Below are 8100 nucleotides of genomic sequence, written 5' to 3' on the forward strand. Positions count from 1 at the left end.
GGACATCATGGTGGCAGATTGCATTTCTTTACAAGCATGTTATTCCCCAGTGATTATTTTACAGCGCATCAAAATAATTTACATGGAAACCTGCCTTGTGTAATTTAAACCTCTGTTTCTTGCTCTTTTTACCCTTCACATTTCATGGATGCTAATTTATTTTAAAAGGGGAGAGGGGAAAAACAAAGTTCACCAGATTCCCTGGTCTTGGGATTTTTTTTACAGATGGGAATTTCTAAGTAGCTACATGATTTAGGAGTCAAGTGCCAATGAAAGTCCACTGGGATTTATGCTCCTAATCCCCCGTAACAGGATTAGAAGTGTTATCAAAATTATGCCAGAATCTGAACACATGCTTCTCTCCTTCTCCCCTAGTGGCTAATGTAGAAGGAGCTGATCAGATGTGCCCAAGGTGGGTAAGTTTGCAGTCCCAGTCTATGGCCTTGCCTACACTGGAGTTCGTCAGGGTTACATCAGCTAATTATTATTTATTGTTTTATTGCTGTAGCACCTAGGAAACCTAGTTATGGACCCCGTTATGCTAGGGGCTGGATGAACCGGACAAAGAGGGGTTTCAGAGTAGCAGCCGTGTTAGTCTGTGTCTGCAAAAAGAAAAGGACTTGTGGCACCTTAGAGACTAACAAATTTATTTGAGCATCCGATGAAGTGAGCTGTAGCTCACAAAAGCTTATGCTCAAATAAATTTGTTAGTCTCTAAGGTGCCACAAGTCCTCTTTTTCTTTTTGTGGACAAAGAGGCAGTCTCTGCCCCAGAAAGCTTTCAGTCTAAGTAGAGCTGTACCATCAAAACCCCGTGTGTAGACAGGCAAAGCTGCTATTTGCACTGGTGAGTGGAATCAAGGGTCAACTGCCATGATACTAGTTGTGGTTTAGAAAGGGTTTTCCTGTAACTGGGGCAAATTCCCAGCGTGGGCAAGGCCTGTCTAATCCAGGTGCCTGTGAGTCCAGCTGTCGCTTAGCTACAGACCCAGCAGTTCATTATGTCTCCCAAATAGAGCTGTTCCTCTCCAAGGTAGGCAGAGGAGGATGGGACGCCCACTAACTATCCGGAACTCTTCCTGCAGCACGATTCCATTAGCTCATTAAAGGGCTTTATTCTCCAGGCCAGCTGTGTGCAGGTCTGATAGTCCCGATGAAGCCAATACCTGCTGTTCCCTCTTTTCCAAATGACTGTCTTCTTGAGTGTGATTAATGCTGAACTTTAGTGAGGTGGGGTGGCTGTGTTTAGATAAGCAGAGCGTCGAGTATTGCAAATAAACGGGGTTGAGCATGTGCACTGCCTGCTTAATGCAATACTGCCTGCCCTGGTCCCTGGTGTGGCCAGGACTGTCTCTGTTGTTGTTGTTATGTATTCTGGTGGTGTGTGTAGGCCCTCGGGAAGGTGGGGGACCCCCAAGGTGCCAGGCGCTTTACAAACATAGACTAGAATGGATGACAGTTCTAGCAAGACAAGGCTGACAGATGTGGACAAGCAACAAAATAAACAACCCCCCAACATTTTCTTCTGGGTTAGTTTCCCCCATGGAGCGTGCATGTGAGAATTTAGCCAGACAGATAGCAGGGTTGGCTGGCAATAACTAGTGCTGGACATTCGGTCAGTACAGCAGCCATCCCTCAGGACCTGGCAGGCTCGGTCCAGAAAAGTGCTGCAGGTTCAGCCAAGCCTGTGGAAGCTTTCTAGGCACAGGTCTGCACAGTGCTTCTCCAGTCGAGATGTAGACTTTTCCTTCTCACCCCACCCCAGATCTCAGTGCTGCATGTGGAGGTGGGAGCTATGTTGTTATTTCTGACTTGTACTGCCCCTCAGACTCCAGTCCCTGTTCCCAAGCAGGATCAGGGCCCCATTGTGCTAGGGGCAATACACACAGAAGGGCAAGGCAGTCCCTGCCCCAATATAATTCCAGTTACCCCAATTCCCTTTATCTGAAAATCCTAGTAATCCGAATCCAGTGTGTCCCCCATGAAGCCCTATGTTACTTAATCACCTGCTAATAACTTCTCAATTAGCCTCTTAGCACCTGCTAGTGCTAATCAATGGCTTTGTATTTGTACAGTAGATGTGAGCAGTCAGCTGCACTTACTGAGGCTTGGTCTACACTACCAGAGCAACTAGTTCTATCAGCCTAACTCCCAGTGTAGACAGCCCTATGTCCACTGCAGGGCTTCTCCTGTCAACAGAGCTACTGTCTCTCAGGGAGGTGGAGTACCTATGCCGACAGAAGATGCCCTCCCATCGGTGTAGGTAATGTCTTCACTAAGTGCTACAGCGGTGCAGCTGCAGCACTAGAAGTGCAGACAAGCCCTCAGACCTATCCCATTTCAGCAACAACAGGACAATTGATAGGACAGCGTCAATAAAGTTAGTGTTTTACACTTTAATAGAGTACAAAGTATTAAATAAATGTCAGCATTACTCCCTTTATTTCTCTGTCAGTGAAATGTAGTTCAGCCTGTCCAATTCTTTCAGATACCTGGGCGTGGGATAAACAGATCTCCCAAGCCATTTGGATAAACAAGGATGTACTGTAAATCCACTGGCTATCCGCTATCAAACCTCTCATCTCAGAGACATGGACCACACCACACCTTGATGGCACATTCTGTTGTTCTTTCTCATGGTCTGCAGTTCCCCACGGACAGAGACCTGTGGGCATCACCCTTCAGTTGCCACAGGGAGATCTCAGTGAAGATTTCAAACCCACCTCATTGGCGGAGGAGGCCAACCCATCCTTCAGGTGGTAGGGCTCACAGGGAATGGGGAGGTATTCAGATGCCTGTCACTCCTTGTGCCACTTCAATGAGGCACAAGGATCCACAAAGGGCCATCAACAGGCTCCAGAATGACTCCTAGGTTCCTGCCTCACCCCTTCTCCCTGTTCCTCTTCTCTCCTTTCCCTGTTCTGTTCTAGTGCCCCCACCCCCCACTGTAATTGTAGCTCTAACCCCTCCCCCCGCTCGCCTGGTTTCCCCCCTCACCAGACCATGTGATCCTGACATTCAAAGTTTACTCTGGTTCAGGAGGCAGCTGCTGGACCAGTCAGCCCAGCTGCCTGTTGGCAGATTGTGCAGTGGCCTCCGGGTCAAACATTTGAGCCAGGCTGGATCTTACCACAGGGGGTTGCCCATCCCTGATGCAGAGCTTGTGGACAAAGGAGCCCAATTCTATTGCACAAGCTGTTCAAACCATCTCTCACCCCAGCCCTTTAATGCACCATTAACCATCAAGCCTATAGTCCCAAACTGGTTTCAGCAGCAATGAGCTGAACAGGCTCCCCTGTTCTGTTTTCACCCTGGATCTGATCAGATATTTTTTCCCAGTGCTCTGTTGCAGCTAAGCTCAGTAACATATTGCAGCAGAGTGAGCAGGGCTTCAAGTGCCAGCTCTTTGCTGGAGATTTTGCCGCACTGTAACACACCGCATACCCTTTGCAGGAGCATGCAAGTGCTTTGCTTGCTGCCAGATGCCATCTGAATAGGAATTTTCTCCCATTCCAGAGATGTTGCTATCTGGGTGTTTTGACGTTGAATAAAAGCGACCGTTCCATGAACTAGCATGAATGAAATTTTTTTTTTAATTTGATCCCCTTAGCATGACTGCAGTTTATTGGAGGGTTGGGAGGATGGGGACAAAAAGCTCACCAGCTGTGAAGAGCAGAAAGCGAATGCAGTCTCCTCCAAACTCAGAGCCATTCCTCCAGGCCTACCATTGGAAGGACCACTGCATTAGCTGCCTTCGGTAGGATATTCAGTTTGGTTTATAAGGTGAGTGGCTTTCAGGCACAGCAGCAGCAGCATTCCTGTGACTCTCCTTGTCCTAAATGCACCAGTCCCTCTCCCTCTGAGACTTCCACCGAATGCTCTCAACATGCTTCCTTGTGCCCCCTGCACAGTGATGTAATCGGGCCCCCAAAGACTGGGCAGCAGCAACAGCTGAACCAAGGTGGAAAAACTTCCACTATCAGACCAGCAGATACAGTGTAGGGCATGTGCATGCGTCCAAGCACCCCTGCAAATAGCTGTGCCCACCAGTGGAGTCGTATTCAAGGACTGTTGGGAGATCTAGGAGTGGTTAGTAGGCAGAGGCCATTGGAGCGGACCTGGGAAACCTGTAAAGAGTAGTGAGAGGCCTAATGAGGTTTTGTTTCTAAGTTATTTTCCCATGTTGGAAGTATGTGGGACCAAGTTGTGGGTCCCCTGATGAGTACGGGCTGTGGCAGCTCTCAGGGGGCCTGCAAGAGGCTGTCAGCGACATAGCCAACCAGGACATCAGGGATCTGACCAAACGAATGCACTTCCAGGCTGATAATACATGGACTCTGAGAGACAGTAGGCTTGTTAGGAGCAGCAGCCTTTTCAGATGCAGTGCAATTTTTTCTCTGAGAGATAATAAAATCAGTGACTCCTTCATCTGCTGCAGGGGATGGTGGGTTGGGGTTAGCGATGCTCTTGGCTCCGTCGGGGAAGAGAACCAGGGCAGCATTTCAAGCAGACAGTTTTTAGTTTCAAGAGTTATGATTCTTCAGGACCAGACTTCTGGAAGAGTAAAGTGCTGGGTGTAGCCAGAGAAGTGCACATATAAAATGGCACCTCCTAACTGAGCAGATCCATGCTCCTTGTGGGGCTGAATCTATACCTGGCTCTGACAGGCTGCTGTGGAAATGTCTAGGAACATGGGAATTGCCAGACAGAGTCAGATCCAAGGCCCACCTCATCCAGTGTCCTGTCGCAGCCAGTGGCCAACACCAGATGCTTCAGAAGAAGGTATAAGAATGCTGCAGACAGTGAGCACATGGGGGAATATTCTCCCATGTAAATCTGTTCCCTCATAGTTAGAGATTCCTATTCAGATGACACCACCTGCAACACTTGCCAATGAGCCTATGGCCCAAGGATCAGACTCATCAGTCACCAAAGGATCCATAAAAAATAAACACCTGTGAAAGAGGGATTGCTGCCACCAATAATATATTAGCCATTTGCTATCTAATCTTAGCTATTCTTGAAACATTTAATTATCTATATAACATTAATAGTTAAAATATAAATCAATTGTTTGTATTACACAATTTACAAACAAAATTTATCAAAATCTAATTAGTTAAAGAAAAATTATTAAGAAAAGATAAAGAATACAAACAAAATTAGATCTGGAATCTTTTGCGACGCAAACCAAGTCTTCTCTATGTTATAACTAAGAGAATTAAGACATGTTGACTCAGCATTTATTTCAGCACTTTCTGGAGAGGAGGTAGGGTGGGTGTATTGTGTGTGTGTACCCACACCTCTCTCCTAACCCCCTGCAAAGAGCTTTCACATGTTTAGTGCATCATCAAGTCTACATCTCACTCCTTTCTGAGTGTGATCCCATCCAGGTAACAATGTGTCATTTCTTCACCAAAGGGAGATCAGTGTACTCCATGCTCCCTACTTAATTGGTGTCTCACTGGCAGACTGTCTTGTTTTCCTTTGTAATAGCCATGCCATTCTCACGGTGGCTGTCCTTGCCAAGCCCTTCCAGCTGTGACAACTACAAACAATTAAAGGAGAGCGTGTAGAGCAGAGATGCCAATTTCATAAGTCAGTGGCATGTGATTTAGCTGGCTTCCTCATTCCTCAGGGCAGATTCCAGCAGGACAGAGTAGATTTATTTCCGTGAAGTTTTATCTTCCAGTCTCTAACTGATAAACACGGTAGGCTGCAGAATTTTGTTCCTCTGAAAATGTACTTTGATCCAGGATACCTGAAATGCCCTTTGGCTGACTTTTCACCTAGATGTATCAGCAGGAGTGTTGTAAGCAAGAATGAGAAGTGATTCTTCCGCTCTACTCTGTGCTGGTAAGGCCTCACGTTACTGTGTCCAGTTCTGGGCACCACATTTCAGGAGAGACATAGACAAATTGGTGAAAGTCCAGAGAAGAGCAAGAAAAATGATTAAAGGTTTAGAAAACATGACCTATGAGGAGAGGTTGAAAAAATTTGGTTTTAGTTTGGAGAAAAGACGACTAAGGGGGGACATGATAACAGTTTTCAAGTACATACAAGGTTGTTACAAGGAAGAGGGTGAAAAATTGTTCTTATTAGCCTCTGAGAATAGCACAAGAAACAATGGGCTTAAATTGCAGCAAGTGACTTTTAAGTTGACAACAGGAAAAACTTCCTAACTGTCAGGGTGGTTAAACACCGGAATAAATTGCCTAGGGAGGTTGTGGAATCTCCATCATTGGAGATTTTAAAGAACAGGTTAGACACTCACCTGTCAGGAATGGTCTAGCTATTACATAGTTCTGCCTTGAGTGCAGGGGACTGGACGAGATGATCTATTGAGATGATCTATCTCTTCCAGTCCTACATTTCGTTTTAGACAAGCCCTTACTTCTAAATAACATGTACTCTTTTCAAAACTCCCTCCCCCCGCCTTAGCACTGTCTCTTGAAGTTGCCGGTCTTAGGCCTGATCTACACTTAAATGTTTTGCCAGCATAGCCATGTCAGCTGGGAGTGTGAAAAAATCACTTCCCTAGCCAACACAGCTGCACAGCAAAACCCGCAGTGTAGACTGTTATACCAGCAAAAATGGCCTTTTGCCAGCATATTTTATTTCATTTGGGGAACTGGTATAAGTGAAACCAGCAAAATAACTCTTTAGATGCTATAAGCTGTCTCTCCACTAGGAGAATTGGCCTGTATAGCTGTATCAGTATATTTGTACTGTAAGCCCTTTCTTGTGTAGACCAGGCCTGAGAAAATGAGATTCCAAGGAGCTTCCTAAAATATAAAACTATTGTACTAAGACTCAGATCCAGAGTTTCTAGCATCCAGAGAACCAGAGCTCTTTCCCTACATAGTAAATGGAGCAGTGAAAATATGTGCATGGTACAGAGCAATCCAATATTAAAATATTGTCTGGGTTCCATGCAATATTTGTGTGCTGCTGCTTACCCCTTTGGAATAGGAGTCAGGATATAAATACAGCACATGGGGAATACAGCCCTCAGCTTTGGTAGCGTTCCTAGTAAATCATGGGGGAAGTGGCAGCCTCTGCAGTCCAATCTGGGTTCTATTTGAGTTTTAAATCTGTATCTTTCTGAATGTGATTTGACCTCCCCTTTCAAGTACAACTTGATTAGTGCCTGACTGATCTATTGCCCTGCTGGGGCTTTTCAGATTGTATGTTGTCTCTTATCAGCTGGGCACAGGCTGTAAGGGTGTAGGGACTGGGGACCACTGATAACTTGGCTTAACTTTAGATTCCCCTGTGGAGTTCTGTCACTGAATTTCTACTGACAAGTGCTGGCATAGCCATGCGTGCTGTGCTGGCTAGCACCCATGTGCCGATCCCCATCAGAGGGCGGGCTCTCCCTCCCCGAAACACACTTCTGTTATTGGAAGACCCAAAGAGCTGTTTTAAAGTGATGCGACACCCAAAACAGGGCTCCTATTGATAGAATTGTATGGCCTGAATATAAGGAGTCTGACAAAAATGCCCACACCCCCAGTGCTAAAGGTATATTTATGCCTTTTCCTATCCCTGTCAGCTGCATACCTGCAGCAGCAAGCAGAGTGTGGACTGGAAACCAGATGAAGGCATTTGCACAGGAGGGACCATACCCTGCTCCTTAGCTGGGATGCACACAACTCTTCTCTGGCTGTCTGCTGTGGGTCACCTGTGCCAGTCGTGGGTGTGACTCCTGCTCCACGCCCCTGTAAAAGGTGCCATGGCATTAAAGGGGGCTGCTATATTCCTGTGTATTTTACTATCCGATGCAAATCTGGTTGTGGGGAAGCACCTGCTTGTCTCCTTGGAGTTCTGGGCGATGGTCCCTTTGAAAATCAGGCCTTGAAAATCACACTGTTAGCTCTTAGCTGATTGGAATCCAGAAAGAGCCACTCACCTTTTGGACTGTTTTCATACAAAATATTCAAAAGGCTGCTGGCTGCCAATGCCCATGGTGATGTGAGAACACGCTGCAGGTATGACCAGGGTCTCTGGGCTATGTAATGACCCTCCTCCTTTTCAGCAGAGGATGATCATGGCATTAATCCTTTTTAGAGCAGGTTTGGATATACTTAATTTCAAATGG

General features: G+C 46.2%; 1 protein-coding gene across 2 annotated transcripts in view; it reads left to right on the forward strand.

Annotated features, from left to right (window-relative positions):
* DOC2B (double C2 domain beta) overlaps positions 1–8100 on the forward strand; it is a 129764-nt gene that overhangs the window by 110802 nt on the left and 10862 nt on the right. The window lies entirely within an intron of this gene.

The sequence above is a fragment of the Lepidochelys kempii genome, chromosome 17, assembly GCF_965140285.1.
Source record: "Lepidochelys kempii isolate rLepKem1 chromosome 17, rLepKem1.hap1, whole genome shotgun sequence".
Classification (NCBI taxonomy): Eukaryota; Metazoa; Chordata; order Testudines; family Cheloniidae; genus Lepidochelys; species Lepidochelys kempii.